We start from the raw sequence: 16,392 nt of genomic DNA, 5'->3' as shown, positions 1-16,392 counted from the left end.
CCCAGCTCTGCACGATGTCCTCAAACCCTTCCTATCCCTGTTCACAGGTGACAGCACCGACTCCCAGGGGCGGGCTTTGGACAAGGATCAGGGTGAGTAGGAGAGATCTGGGCAACTCCCGGCCTCTTCCAGGAGAGCAGGAGGCTGGAGGCGGCGCCCAGGGCCTCTCTGAGCCCAGGAGGGAGGAGTGCTAGTAGCTGCTTCCCAGAGGCTCCCACACCGGCATCCTGACCAGGAGGCGAGGGTGGGCAGGGGCACACGCCTCCCCAAGTCATCTCTGGCTCGATGACTCATGTGGCAACCCCGTGGGGGCCCAGCTCCCCTGCGTGTGCTTTCCCTTTCCCCGAGACTTTTCCACTTAAGCTGATGTGAACCCAAATTGATGTCATTTCCCTCCTAATAACTTCTTGACCAGAAAACATTATTTCTCCACCTCACTGGGATTTTTTGCGGGGCGAGGAGTCACAAAATCATGTTTCATTTCACTTTCGTTTTCTTCTCTTTTATTTTTATTTTATTTATTTATTTATTTATTTTTCTCAGATCAGAATCGCCTCGATAATCAGCGACTGGGACAAGTTCTTCTCTTTTAAAGAGAGTATTAATCAGAGCTTTTCTTCTGGTCATAAAAGTAATGTACATGCTCATCACAAAAGAATCAGGAAAACATGGAAATCTGAAAGAGGAAAATAAAAATTATACATCATGCCACACCCACAGAAAAAAGTTGAAAACTGTGTTGTGATTCTTTGTCTTTTCCTCATGTATATAATAATTTTTATCATAATTGTTTCAAATGATAAACATTTTAAGATTTCTATTTGAGAGTGGGCGAGAAGGATTATACATCTGGCTTCTATGAAAACATGAGTTTTAATAACAACTTATACTTATTGACTCCCGACCGCGTCCCAGTACGCATGGCCTGACTGAGTCCTCGCTGCGCCCGGGGGGGCTCACACCGCCTGCCTGACCGGTGGGGAGCTGAGGTGCTGAGCACTCGGCAGCAGCCCAGGGACAGCGAGCTCACGGTGCAGTTGGGATGGATTTGAAGGAAGACTTTTTGCATCCACGTCCTGGCCTATTCGCCTCTTAGTGTATTTAGAGCTTGCCTTCTAGCAATAACCACACAGCTGGAAATGCCACAGTGGATATACTAGCATCCTTCTCATTTAATGGGGAATATTTTACTTTTTATTTATTTATAGTTTTTGTTAATCTTCACCTGAGGATATTTTTCCATTGATTTTTAGAGAGAGTGAAGGAGAGGGGGAGAGACACAGAAAGAAACATATCGATTGGTTGCCTCCTGCACACACCTGACCAGGGCTGGGACCGAGCCTGCAGCTGAGGTATGTGCCCTTGACCAGAATCAAACCCGTCAGTCCGCGGGCCAAACCTCTATCCACTGAGTCAAAGACCATGGTCCATTCTGACCTCCGGTAACACTTCGCTTTTGAAAAATACAGGGAGGCAGGAGAAGTGAGGAAAAGGCGAGAGGCGCACCAGCCGGCACCTTTCCTGCCAGCCTGGGCCACCTCAGCGCTCGATGCCACTCACTCCTCCAGGCACAGGGGCAGCCGGGGTGCCAGGGCCGTGCTGGTGCTGGGAAGTGCTCCTCCTTTCCACAGGAGTCACTGAGCACTATGGCGTTGCTCTCGGGCCAGTGTGAGGCACGGACCCCTATGTAGCCTGTATGAAACCAGCACCCATGGGTCCAGCCCACGTGGCGAGGTGATGTTGCTATATTAAAACACACACAGAGAATCAGGAAATAAGACATTATTCCCAAAGGATAGCTCACAATGTTACCCTGGTTAAGGAGTGTATTCCATTAAGGTGCTTATATTGCAAGCCACAGAAATGGACTCTGGTTCATCTAGGCTGAAAAGAGAATTTCTTGGACGGATACTGGAGAGCACACTAGAGAAAAGGGAGGCAAAGGACTCAGGCTTGGACCCACCAGGCACCGAATCTCCAGAAGGTTCTGGGCAGCAGCAAACACTCAAAAATCCCACCCAGCTGCCTTGGCTGGAACGAGAACACCCCAACCTTCTCTATTTTGGGCCTGAAGCAATGATTCAGATTTCAGAGTGCAGCCTCCTTGGCCTTGCGGGGCCATGTGGAGGCAGGTGCCTGCCCTCACTCCGTCAGGCAGCGTGGAGAGCTCTCAGCAGAAGGACTAGAGGCCGGGCAGCCGACAAACAATGGGCATCCTTGCACCCGTGAGAGTGATGAGAGTCGGATAAAGACAGGGGTTGTGTTGATACATCAAACCCCTCTTCTCTTCCAGCCATTTCTCCCACAGACCCTCTCTCCAGTTACACAGAGCCTCCCCATTTGCTTTGCAAAACGTGGTCTGTGGGACACGAGCACCTGCACCCCGAGAGCTGGTTAGAAATGGTCTCAGGCTCCTGTTGTATCAGAATCTGCATCTTTTTAAAAATTACCTTTTTATTGATTTCAGAGAGGAAGGGAGAGGGAGAGAATCATTCATCAGCTGCCTCTTGCATGCCCCCTACTGGGCGTCGAGCCTGCAATCTGGGCAGGTGCCCTTGACCAGAATCGAACCTTTCAGCCCGCAGGCCAGCACTATCCAGCGAGCAAGCCGGCTGGAGCAGAATCTGCATCTTAGCAAGAACCCTGGGTGGTTCCAATGCTTGTTCAGTTCGAGAGTCACTCATTGACACACTCCCCCTCCCTCCTCTCCATTTCTTTTTAAAATTTTTTATTGATTTCAGAGAGGAAAGGAGAAAGATAGAAACATCAATGATAAAAGAATCATTGATTTGCTGCCTCCTGCAGGCCCCCACTGGGGATGGAGCCCTCAACCCAGGCATGTGCCCTGACCGGGAATCGAACCCGGGACCCTTCAGTCCAGAGGCCGATGACGCTCTATCCACTGAGCCAACCCAGCAAGGGCTTCCATTTCCTTATGATACAGATATTTCACCGACCTGGGCCAGACAGGGCTGCCACCTACCAGGTGCCCCTGGTGAGATGAGAGAAGAGGGAACATCAGCAGACAGCCCCACCGGCAGAGCGCTCGGCCCAGAGGGCAGCTGGCAAGGCGTGCAGAGCGGGGAGGGCTTCCCGAGGTGGCCGGCTCGGCTGAGCTGGCACCGCCTGGTCTGGTGAGGACCCCAGAGGCAGGGGGCGGAAGGAAAGGACATTTTGTGGGGCTGCACACCAACGTTTGGGGGGCCAGCAGTACTTTGCCACGCAGAGGGGAAGGGTGTACAGTCCCAGGGTGCTCCTGGGTGACCTGCCTTCTACTCACAGGAAAAACCAGGAGTTGGAGAGAAGGGCAGTAGGGAGTGCGGGGAGCGGGGGGGGGGGCGGGGGGGGAATGGTGTGTGCCAGGGATGGGGTGCGGGGGATGGGGGATGCAGGGGACTGGGAGTGCGTGGGAGGGGGATAAGGAGTTTGAGGGGATGGGGTGGGTGGGGGTGGAGTGGTGGGTGGTGGGGGTACAGGGGGTAGGGGTACAGGGAGTGGGGGTGCAGGGGGTGGGGGTTCAGCAGGTGGGGGTAGAGGGTAGGGGTACAGGGGGCGGGGGTGCAGGGGGTGGGGGTACAGGGGGGTGGGGATTCAGGGGGTGGAGGTACAGGGGATGGGGTGCAGGGTGTGGGGTACAGGGGGTAGGGGTACAGGGGATGGGGGTGCAGGGAATGGGGGTGCAGGGGTAGGGGAAAAGGGGGATGGGGTGCAGGGGGTGGGGGTACAGGGGATGGGGAGTGCAGGGGGTGGGGGTGCAGGGGGAGGGGGTACAGGGGGTGTGGTACATGGGTGGGGGTGCAGGGGGTGGGGGTGCAGGGGGTGGGGGTATTGGGAGCAGGGGTGCAGGGTGTGGGGTGCAGGCCCTGGGGAGAGCGGGCTGATGCAGTGAGGAGCTTTGGGCGCAGAGTTCTGAAAGCCCAGCGTCAGGTGTGCCTGTGGCCTCTCCATGTTGGTCTTCATCCAGGTGAAGCCGGCAGGGATCCCCAGGCCGCAGGCTCCTGCCTCTCAGACACTCGGGCGGGGCAGCCGCCTGGCTGGAGGCCGCCTGAGGGGGCAGGCCCAGCAGCGCTGTCAGGGCGCGGGGGGGGGGGGGGGGGGGGGTGGCCACGTGGGCGGCTGCAGTGGAGCCGGGGACAGACCGGGCGCCGTCTGCCTCGTGGGCAGGGGCAGCTGGCTGGAGGCTCACTGACCAAGGGCGGGACTCAGAGGCTGCCCTTGAGGATGTCAGGGGATGAGGAGGACAGGCCGAGGGGCCTGGGGAAGCCGGGAGAGGCCAGGCTGTCTGGAGGTTCCTGGTTCTGGTGCCCCTGCTCACAGTTCCTGAGGCAGAGGGATGTGATGTGAGGACGCCCCAACCCAGCTCCTGGGGCCTGCCGCCGCCTGAGGCTGGACCCTCCCCCCTTTGACTTCCTCAGGACTCACGGGCCTCAGAATACCCCCTCCTCCCCAGCCAGGGTGCCCCCAGCCCAGCCCTCTCCCAGACAGGCTCAGATCCGGGGGCGGCCAGCGGGACCCTGTCCTGTGGAGTTGTCAGGAGTTATGGTTTGGAAAGCTCTTTCTTTAAAAGACACACTCGCGGAAGAGTAGGGTGTACATTTCTTTGACATTCTCCAGTTTCAAAAGCCATTTGCAAATGCCAGTTCTCCTGAGTTTTATTTCTGATGCTTGTACCTACAAAAGAAGGCACTCGCCATAAAAAATAAAAAGGCTGTGAAGCCGTGGGCCTCAAGAAGGGAAAACTGAAGATGCTGAAAACAACAATGATGGAATCAATAAGCAAGTTGGGTGTGAAGTAGCTCAACCCCCCCCCCTCCCCAGCACTTCACCTGCATCGTCTAAATGACACTTAGAGGAGCTCCCAGCCAGTGCTTCCCAAGCTGGGACTCCCCCCCCCCGCCCCCCCCCCCCCACCCCAGGTATTTGGCAACGTCCTAGGTGCTTTTGGTTGTCACACTGGGTGCGGGGTGGGGCGAGGTCGGAGCCGCCTTAAGTCCTGTGATGACCGTGGAGGTAGAAAATGCTCTAGGAGACAGTGTTGCTCACCTCGTTTCCCAGGTGAAGAGACATGTTCGGAGAGATACTTCGGTTCACGATCAAACATAACCAGCAAAATGAGTGGAAACAGGAGAGAAAACGCGGGCGGCTCAGAAGGAAAAGGGAAGCCGTGCACTTCGTGTCTGTCTGTCCCATCATTTTCCGTTTCAGGATAACAGAAGCCGTGGCTCCTCTGAGCTGACACAGGGAGGCGGATTCGGTGCAGCTGTGCCCCCAAACCCTTCAGCGTGGCCTCGGGCTCCTGCTCCCCCCCCCCCCCCCCGCCCCTCACAGCTCCCCTGCAGGCCTGGGCCCAGCCCCGGGGGGAAACTGCCCTTTCGCCTTCACCTTCGAGGCACAGCCTGCGGCCTGAGGGAGGGTCTCCGGCCAACACCTCAGAACCATGCACATGCGAACAGCCTCCAGTCGGAACCGGGCCAGAAGGAGTTCAAAAGAGAATGAGCCTGCTTCCTAAGGACGGGGATGCAGAAATGCTCATGAGATTTGGAGTGAAAAAGCCAAGTACAAAATTGTAATTGATGACGACTTTTAAAAACTGCATTCTGGATGTTCCGTTTCCAGAGGGAACATGCATGGCTTTTATCGGGAACAAACAAGTGTCACTGTAACAGGAATATTCGTTCCTACATTCCCACGTAACAGGTGGGATGAATGACGTCTGTTCGGAGGCGTGAACAAAGGCTCATAGCAGCTTTTTTTACAAAATAGGTTTTTATTGATTTGAGAGAGAGAGGAAGGGAGAGGGAGAGAGAAGCATTTTGCCCCAACCCGGGCATGCGCCCTGGCCGAGCGGAACCACCACCTCCTGATGCACAGGCAGCCCACACCGCCGGCCAGGGCAGCGCCTGAGCCAGTGCTCACTAAACAGGGAGATGGTCCCCTGCGGGTGGACGGGCTGGCGAGGTGCAGGCATTTTGCTACAACAGAATAAATACTGCAGAGCAGAGGAAAGGAGCCGGAGGCCCGCAGCGCCCTACGCGGCCCGGCCAGGGAAGGTGGGCGGAGAGGACCACGGCTGAAGTGCTTTTTCTGTATGTGAAGCTCAAAGCCGGCAGAGTGAGTCTGTGGGGACGCGGCTGCTGGGAGAGGCTCCCCACCCACGCGGCCCGTTGGCCTCCCTCCTGTGCAGGCCACTCCGCAAAACAGGAGCCCTGAGGGGCAGTGTGGCCCATGCACCCTGGGGTCTCACCCACCAACCCCGGACCTGCTCCCCTCGCTACCATCAAAGGAGTGCCTGGCCTGCAGGCATTGGGGATCCTGGCCCACCCACATCAGGCCCCTGCGGGGGTGGGGGGCGGGGGCAGGGGGGAGAGGGGCAGTGTGTTGTCTTGCTGCTTCCCAGGTCAGAGCTGAGCCCCAGGCTCACTGTCCAAGGAAGGAGAAAGGGCTTTCCAACTGAGGAGGCCATTGGTCAGCATTAGTCTCCAAGGGGAAGGATCTTGACCTCTGCAGAGAGACAATGGCCTTGAAAGCCAGACTTGATGATGAAAGACCAGTCAGGAGCCGAAAACCAGGATTACAGGTTTTATTAGGGGAAAGATCTGCCGGCTGTCTCCCAGGGAAGACAGCAGAGGTGAGCACTCCTTTTGAGGGGAGGCATGGGAAGGAACGGGGCTTAGGGTACTCGGCGTGGATTGGTGGCTTAATGTATGGTCCATATAAGGTACATGGCTAGGCACTCAGGTATTTCCAGGCTGCAGGCTATGTCATACGTCAGCAGTTGGGGGAAGGGAGGACCTATCAGATGAAGGGGCAGGTATTTCTCAGCTACTCCCTTTCACGAGTGCAGGCCGAATGCTCTAAGTCCTGCTTCTCAACCAAGGGCCTCCACAACCCCCAGGAGACTTGGATCCCCTGCTCTTGGTCCCCTCCAGCCTGGTAGGATCTGGGGGGCTGGGCACCCCATTCGTCCTCCAGAGCAGCCCTCTGGGGGCCCAGGCCCCCTCAGGGCCACACACAGAGCCTTTTCTCTGTGTGCTACCACGGGAAGAGCTGGGGCGGGGCACGGGGGGAGCGCTCTGGTCACTGCGTTCTGTCATTCTCAGGAGCCCCAACCTGCTCAAGCCGCCCTGGATGATGGTGGAAGAGAAGGAAAACCTGAAGGCCAGTGATAAGGTCAGGTATCTTTGGAGAAAAGATTTAGGAACATCGAGAAAATGATGGGAAGTTCCCACACATCAGAGCACCTGGACCACAGTGCGAGGAAGTGCCAGCCCCGGGGACCTGCCTCTTGCTTAAAGCCCCGTGTCCCTCGGGCCAGGGAGGCGGCTGCAGGTGGCAGCAGGAGTGTGATGAGGGCTCTGCCTAGGATCAGGACCCACACGCTTCCACAGGCAAAGAAGACGAAGCCAGGAGCAAAGAACTTGGACACTGGGCACTGCCAGAGTCTGTATCAGCCCACGGGATGCCTTGTGCGAAGGAGGAAAAGCTTCCTTCTTCAGCACACACAGCCCCACGGGTTCATGGCTCGGCTAGCAAAGCATTGGCTGGATTCCCACTCCTCTGTGCAAATCACAGCTCCACTCCTGTTAGAGGTGCTGGAAAGATCTGGGTGGGCCAATCGCCCTATCGCTGTCTTCTAATCCAGGTCGCAGCTAAGACCAGTCATTCCTCAGAGGGTGGGCCAATAGCCCTTGATCCCCTTCCACTGCCTACTTGTCCCCCAGAGGTCACAGTTCCCTGTTCAGAGGTGGGAGGCGTCTGCAGTGATGAGCCAGGGAGACAGGACTCAGAACTCGGCCCCTGTCCCTCTGCTCATTCATGTAACAACTGAGAAACCTGGGAGGGCACATGCAGTCACATTCCCCTTTACTATCTAGCTGGGCTGAGATTCACAAGTAAAAGAATCTGTTATGAAAATACTTAAGAAGTTACATTTTTTAAAATTTTATTTATTTTGCATTTCCAAGAGGTGCAGGCCCTCCTGCAGAGGGAGGGCTGAGTGTGGTGGCTGGTGTTTGCAGAATGGCCCTGCGTTTGGCTGACCCCGGATCATTATTGGTAACACTTTTGTTCACTCAGGGTGCCTCCCTATAGGTGGTGAGATGTGTGCCCATGTACTATAAAGACACAGCGGGTGGTCTGGTGAACAGCGCCCTTCTCGGCGGGTCGTGCCCACAAAGGGCTGTGTGGTGCGAGGCCTTCGAGGGAGGAGAGCCCCTCTGGACTGGGGGCTCCGGCAGCAGAGGAATTACCTCGGGCCTTGAGGGAGAGGGAAGAACTAGTCTTCTAGACAGGGAGGCTGGCTCTGCACTGGTCACCTTCTGTGGCATAACCAATTACTGCAGAACCTAGCAGCTCAAAACAAAAATAAATATCATTTCACACTGTGTCCACGGGTCAGGACTTGGAGAGTGGCCTAGCTGGCGGCCCTGTCTCAGGGAGTAGTCAGTGCCTGGCTGGGCTGCCATCAGGGAAGGCTTGCCTGGGGCGGAAGATCTGCTGCCCTGATGGCCATGCACGCGTCCATGGGCAGGCGCTCCTCACATACAGACCGCCCAGGCCCCGGCCTGCGTGGGGTCCTCACATACAGACCGCCCAGGCCCCGGCCTGCGGCCTGCGTGGGGTCTGCACACAGGTGATCTAAGGGAGAAGAGTAGAAACTGCAGGGATGCTAATCATTAGCGGCTAATGACTTAGCCTAAAAGTCCCACTCCATCATCCCTGCACTATTTTGCTGGTTCCATGAGCCAGCCCTCTGTAAACACGTGAACACCGAGAGGTAAGGGTAGTGGGGCCCCCTGGGAGGCTGCCACCAGTGGGCACATGGTGCCTCCCACCATTCCCAGCTCGTGGTCCCCACCAGCTGATGCCCAGTCGCCCGGGACGTTGAGCATGGATCTGAAGGAACGGGACACTGCAGCCCTACCATTGCTGAACTCGAGAGCAAAGCTGGCCCTGGCCAAGGAGCTCAGTTGGTCAGAGCATCATCCTGGTACCCCAATGTTGCAGGTTTGATCCCTGGCCAGAGCACATACAAAAATGACCAGTGAATGCAAAAATAAGTGGAACATGATTGATGTTTCTCTCTCTCCAAAATTAATAAATTTAAGAAAAGAGCGAAGCTGGAAGCATTTGCTTTTGTGGCAGGAGAAATGCCCTGTGTCTAGGGAGCGCTCTATGCCTTACCTGGGGCTGATGGTCACCACTTTGAGAAAGTACATCCAGGAAAAACAACACCAAAAAAAACCAGTCTGAAAATTCATTTTTCCTTTTACTTAAGGACATTTTTCTCATATAATTTTTAAAAGATTGGAAAGATTTAACCTATATACTCTTCACAGAGCTGCCATCACTCTTCTAGCATCCAGCTCTCCTGCAGTGCGTCTGCAGCAGCTGCCTCGGGCCTGGCGTCCAGCAGAGCTCGAAGCTGGGTAAAGTGAGGCTTGGTTGTGTGGGTTTTGGAGTCACAATTGACCTTGGTTTTACTCTGAGATCCTAGTAACACTAGCATTGTTCTAGAATTTTCTCCATCCTTAGCTAGTGTGTCCGGTACCCGCTATCCTTGTTTTAAAGTGTTCCTGCTAGAAACAGGCTTGCATGTCCTTTTAAAGAAAGTTCCTCCAGACTCCACATTTATTGCTGGTAATTCCCCGCAGACACAGCCTGCCCACATGGACCTTCCGTTCCGGCGGACAGCGGAGGAGAGTGCAGCAGGTCTTAAACGATGCTTTGTCCAGTGTTGTCCTGTCATCGTAAACTTATAAGGAGCAAACTGGATTCCCGCGGGCGCTGCGTGGAGTGTGCGCTCTCCCAGGCCTGCGTGGGTTTTCTCTGGCCTCCGGCTCCTCCCCTGTCCCAGAGCTGCACCCACGAGGTTCGCTGGCGTGTCTCCCTGTCCCGTGGGGTGAGGGCTGCGCTGGAGGGGCGCCCTGTCCCGGGGTCCCACCTGGTGCCCCAGCTGCTGGGACAGGCTCCGCCACCGCAACCCTGACCAGGAGTAAGCGGTTGGCAAAGATTCTCTTACTCGTGTTTATTCATCTTCCTGAGATATGTGTATAGCTCACCTGTATTTCAATGTTTAATATCAGAAGTATTTGTGGTTTTATTAAGGTTTGGTCATGATTTTGTGATCAGAAACATGTGATAGGAACTTAACTCTTGTTTATATCAAGCAGGCTATGGTGCAGGTGGTTTTCTTATCCGTTGTTTTGTTTAAAGTCAGTTGCCAAGAACCTACCGACATGAAGTCAGCACTCACTATGCTGCCTGAATGTCGACAGAGACTCTGTCTGCAGGAAGCGCTGGTCTGTCTACATCCCTGGTGCTGAGAATTGATCTGAAGAAAGATGGGATCAAGGCGTTAGACCAGCATGTAAACACCATATGCGCATGCCTAGTAGCCAAAATCCCAGAATCATTTTACATCTTATATCTCCTTATGTCCCTCTTTTCCTCTTTTCCATTTTTATGACAAATATATGATGCCAACTATTTGAGCTCATAAGAATGCACCATTTTCTGTGTTAAACCCCCATGGGTAGTGTTCCCTCTGTGCCAGGCACAGAGCTCCTGGCTGTCTCAACGACATCGCACAACCCGACCGCGGGAAGGCCCTCCTTTCATTCCCACTTCACAGATGAGGAGACTGCTGTTCGGAAAGGTCACGCACACATTCCAGGTCACCAGGTAGTGAACGGCAGGCCCCTGTGGGTCTGAAACTCTCAGCCACCGCTCTGTTGGCGCCAGTTCCAACTTTCGGCTTTCAGTTGCCCGTGGAGTCTATTTTGACATCAGCCAGAACTGAACTTTAGTTGTAGCTCCTAAGACCTGAAATGAGAACAAAAAAGAGGAACAAAAATGGCTTGAAATCTGCTCAGACCCTGCACGAGGCGAGGAGTGGAGTCAGCGGGAAGAGAAGCAGCTGGACTCATCGACTCCTCAAGCAAGGAGGGGGGAGGGGCGGGCCCACTTAATTGGATGATTATTTCAATTATATAATCAAGATTACAGCTGAACAAAGAGGAAGAGAGCCACCAAAGTGATTTTATTTTATTTTATTTTTTAATTAAATCTTTATTGTTCAGATTATTACAGTTGTCCCTCTTTTTCCCCCCATAGCTCCCTTCTACCCGTTTCCCCCCCACCCTCCGCCCTAACCCCCCCCCCCCCACAGTCCTCATCCATAGGTGCACGATTTTTGTTCAGTCTCTTCCCGCATCCCCCACACCCCTTTCCGCCCCCCCCCAGAATAGTCAGTCCACTCCCTTTCTATGCCCCTGATTCTATTATAATCACCAGTTCATTCTGTTCATCAGATTATTTATTCACTTGATTCTTAGATTCACTTGTTGATAGATGTGTTCATAGTTTGTATCTCTACCTTTTTCTTCTTCCTCTTCTTAAAGGATACCTTTCAGCATGTCATATAATACTGGTTTGGTGGTGATGAACTCCTTTAGCTTTTCCTTATCTGTGAAGCTCTTTATCTGACCTTCAATTCTGAATGATAGCTTTGCTGGATAAAGTAATCTTGGTTGTAGGTTCTTGGCATTCATCACTTTGAATATTTCTTGCCACTCCCTTCTGTCCTGCAAAGTTTCTGTTGAGAAATCCGCTGACAGTCGTATGGGTATTCCCTTATAGGTAACTGAGTTTCTTTCTCTTGCTGCTTTTAGAATTCTCTCTTTGTCTTTTGCTCTTGGCATTTAATTATGATGTGTCTTGGTGTGGTCCTCTTTGGATTCCTTTTGTTTGGGGTTCTCTGTGCTTCCTGGACTTGTAAGTCTATTTCTTTCACCAGGTAGGGGAAGTTTTCTGTCATTATTTCTTCAAATAGGTTTTCAATATCTTGCCCTCTCTCATCTTCTGGCACCCCTATAATTCGGATGTTGGTACGCTTGAAGCTGTGCCAGAGGCTCCTTACACTGTCCTCGTATTTTTGAATTCTTTTTTCATTTTGCTTTTCTGATTTCATTTTGCTTTTTCTTCATATTTCAAATCTTTGACTTGATTCTTGCGATCCTCTAGTCTGCTGTTGGAGTCTGTATAATATTCTTTATTTCAGTCAGTGTATGCTTAATTTCTAGTTGGTCCTTTATCACAACATCGAGGGTCTCACTAGATTTCTTGAGGGTCTCATTAACGTTATCGGCTGTTTCTAGAAAATTCTTGAAAAACCTTAAAAGTGTGGTTTTGAACTCTATATCCAGTAGTTTGCTTTCCTCCATTTCTGTCATTTGTGTCCTGTTTCTTTGTCTCCAAATTTTTTTATGCTTCGCTGTGTCGATAGAGTGGCTTTCAGTGCTAAGTGTCCTATAGGGCTCAGTGGCTCAGCCTCCCCAATTACCTGAGGTGGACACTCTTGGTGCACTCCCTTGTGGGCTTTGTGCACAGTCTTGTTGTAATTAAGCCTTGATTGTTATAGGTAACACTGGGAGGGATTGACCTTCAGGCCAATTGGCTGTGAGAATCAGCTGTGTCTGCAGTGGGAGAACTTCTGTGCTGGAGACACCCTTCTGGGGCAAGACTTGCTTCAGTGGGGCATTGGTGGTCACTGAGTCTGCCCCCTGAGTGTGTCCTTTATGGATCCCAGGAGCTGCAATCTGGATGGTCCCACTCTGACCACTGGGCACACTGGTTCCTGGATCTCTAAGGAGGTGCTAATCTAGCCTTTGCCTCAGGCTACCCAGCAAGAGCCAGCTGTGACTCAATGCAAGTTGTCCTGGGGCCTTGGGCCAGCTGTGGTTTGTTAGGTAATTATCAGATTGCAAAGGGCCAAGACTTTAATATGCAAAAGCCTCTGTGCACAGTTTGGGTGGGGCGGGGTACCAGGGGATCAACAGGGTGGAGCGAGCAGTTATGGCTGCTCTCAGTCCTGCCCTCAGAGGCCCTGCTTCTCAGTGTCCCGGCAATCGCTGCAAGCACCTCCAAGAGAAAGCTGCCTTCGAGTTCCGACCGATGCCAGACAGTCCCGTTTCTCCTGTATGAGTCTGGGTCCCCAGGGACTCACCCGGAACTGGAGCTCAGAGCCTGAGACTCCCTCCCAATTGAAAAAGACAATCGTGTCCTCAGCTGCCAGCCCTCTCCGCATGCGCTTCTGTACCTCTGTATTTTACTTCTGCACCGCACCTCCTCTGAGTCTCGGTATGCTTTTCTCTTTCCTTCTAGTTGTAGAATTTCCACTCAGCCAGCCTGCCTGTGGTTCTGGATGATGTCCGTTCCATCTTTTAGTTATATTTTTGAAGTGGTTGTGCGAGGCAGCAATTTCCGGTGTTTACCTATGCCGCCATCTTGGTTTTCCTTGTCCAAAGTGATTTAAAAAAAAAGGTTGCCTAGCAGGTTGGCCTGGGTGGGATGGAGGACAATGGCCACCAGGAGCCCTCTCCTGGGCCGCCTCCCTCCCAGTGGGCAGCTGTCTTCTCTCTTAGTTATGACTTAGAGTCATGTGGCCAAGTGGTCAGTTTTCTCTTTCTTTCACCTCTTCTTTGCCCTCCCTCCTTCCCTCCTTTCTTTCTTCCCTTTCCTCTTATCTCCTTATTTGTCTCTTACCAGGTCAACAAACAGAAAACAGTGCAGATTTCCTTCTCATTTAGGACAGAGGTCACCAACCTGTCGACCCCTGCCTCAGGCCGGGTCCATACACTTAAAAAATAATTCACCAATATTGACAGCCAGTTGGCCTGGAGGTCAAATCCCCCCCCCCCCCCCAGTATTACCTACAACAATCAAGGCTTAACTACAACAAGACCGCACACAAAGACCACAAGGGGGTGCCCCAAGAAAGCATAAAAAATGTGGAGACAAAGAAACAGGACACAAATGACAGAAATAGAGGATATAGAGTTCAAAACCACACTGTTAAGGTCTCTCAAGAACTGTCTAGAAGCCGCTGATAAACTTAGTAAGGCCTTCAAAAAGACTGGTGCAACCGCCGATAAATATAATGAGATCCTCAAGAAATCTAATGAGACCCTCGATGTTATGATAAAGAACCAACTAGAAATTAAGCATACACTGACTGAAATAAAGAATATTATACAGACTCCCAACAGCAGACCAGAGGAGCACAAGAATCAAGTCAAAGATTTGAAATGTGAAGAAGCAAAAAACACCCAACTGGAAAAGCAAAATGAAAAAAGAATCCGAAAATACGAAGATAGTGTAAGGAGCCTCTGGGATAGCTTCAAGCGTACCAACATCCGAATTATAGGGGTGCCAGAAGATGAGAGAGAGCAAGATATTGAAAACCTATTTGAAGAAATAATGACAGAAAACTTCCCCTACCTGGTGAAAGAAATAGACTTACAAGTCCAGGAAGCACAGAGAACCCCAAACAAAAGGAATCCAAAGAGGACCACACCAAGACACATCATAATTAAAATGCCAAGAGCAAAAGACAAAGAGAGAATTCTAAAAGCAGCAAGAGAAAGAAACTCAGTTACCTATAAGGGAATACCCATACGACTGTCAGCGGATTTCTCAACAGAAACTTTGCAGGACAGAAGGGAGTGGCAAGAAATATTCAAAGTGATGAATGCCAAGAACCTACAACCAAGATTACTTTATCCAGCAAAGCTATCATTCAGAATTGAAGGTCAGATAAAGAGCTTCACAGATAAGGAAAAGCTAAAGGAGTTCATCACCACCAAACCAGTATTATATGACATGCTGAAAGGTATCCTTTAAGAAGAGGAAGAAGAAAAAGGTAAAGATACAAATTATGAACAACAAATACGCATCTATCAACAAGTGAATCTAAGAATCAAGTGAATAAATAATCTGATGAACAGAATGAACTGGTGATTATAATAGAATCAGGGGCATAGAAAGGGAGTGGACTGACTATTCTTAGTGGGGAAAGGGGTGTGAGAGATGTGGGAAGAGACTGGACAAAAATCGTGCACCTATGGATGAAGACAGTGGGTGGGGAGTGAGGGCGGAGGGTGGGGTGGGAACTGGGAGGAAGGGAGTTGGGGGGGGGGAGAGGAACAAATGTAATAATCTGAACAATAAAGATTTAATTAAAAAAAATAATTCACCAATATTTAAAAGTCAAAGATTTCACATAACAGTCCAGATTTCTGCCTTTGTTTGAAAAATCCTATCTGACAGCACTGAGTTCACCTTGTCAGAATTCAGACTCAAAACACCTCACCTGTGCCTGGCGTGCTGTCCATGTGCTCTCGGTTCCCAGGGTCTCCATCTGCCCTCTGTCTCCATGACACTGAGGTGAAGGTCACCTGCTATTTGTCATCACACTTGCCTGCCCCCTTACAGTACAGAGGGAGAGATTGTGTCCCAGCATGGCATTGGGTTCTCAGTTACAGGACCTGTCTGGCCTGCGCTCGCTCTGGCCTGCTGATCCTTGATTGAGGGGGTGCGGAGATTTTATTCTCTAATCCAACAAATACTGGACGAGGGACTTCATGATGAACAGTGTGCAGAGCAATGAGGACTGGGCTATGGAGGTGAGGGTTCCAGGTTCAATGCTGACTAGCTGTATGACCTTGCTCCATTTTCTGATTTCTAAATGAGGAAATTTAGAATGATGAGAGGAGAAACCAAGATGGCGGCATAGGTAAACACCAGAGTTTGCTGCCTCGAACAACCACTTCAAAAATACAACTAAAAGACGGAATGGACATCATCCAGAACCACAGGAAGGCTGGCTAAATGAGGAAATTTTAAAATTGTCTAAATAGACTCCACAATCTTTTACTACATAATGATGTTTGAGTCATCAATGAACTGCATATACAACAGTGGTCCCATAAGAGCATAATGGAGCTGGAAATTGCTATCACTTGGTGATGTCGTAGCTGTGGTAATGTCACATACAACACAGACAAGTGCAGCCCGCACAGCCCTGCCCTGCACACGGCACTTGCTGACACACGACTGTCACGGGTTCTGCACTCACCGTGCTGTTGTTTTCGTCGTGTGAAACAGTGTGTGTGCTACTCAGGCAGCGGCCCCGTCCAGCTTGTGTTCACACGTGTCTGGATTGCACCGTCTTCTCTTGTGCTGGAATCCATCTCGTGTGGTTGTGTAGTCACGTGCTGCACAGGCTTGCACAGGAGCAGTAGGCTGTCCGTGTGGCTGGGCGTGCGGCGGGCCAGGCCGGCCAGGCCTGTGTGGGTGCACTCCATGATGTTCACTTGACAACAGCATCCCCTAACGACCCGTTTCTCGGAGTGTACCTCTGTAGTTAAGCAGTGCGTGACTGTATCCAAATTGTCACACTATCTGTTTCCCTTACAATATAGCTGTAAGCTTTATAATGAAGATTCAACAAGAAGACATCATGAAGGGCCTACCTCCGTGCTTACTGCATGGTAAATCCAACACATGGCAGTTTAGGGAACAGTGTTAGCTCTCACCCTGGTGTGCCTATAA

Source organism: Myotis daubentonii, chromosome 14 (genome assembly GCF_963259705.1).
Source record: "Myotis daubentonii chromosome 14, mMyoDau2.1, whole genome shotgun sequence".
Taxonomy (NCBI): domain Eukaryota; kingdom Metazoa; phylum Chordata; class Mammalia; order Chiroptera; family Vespertilionidae; genus Myotis; species Myotis daubentonii.
The sequence above is the reverse complement of the archived record's forward strand: the minus strand, read 5'-3'. Positions refer to the sequence as shown.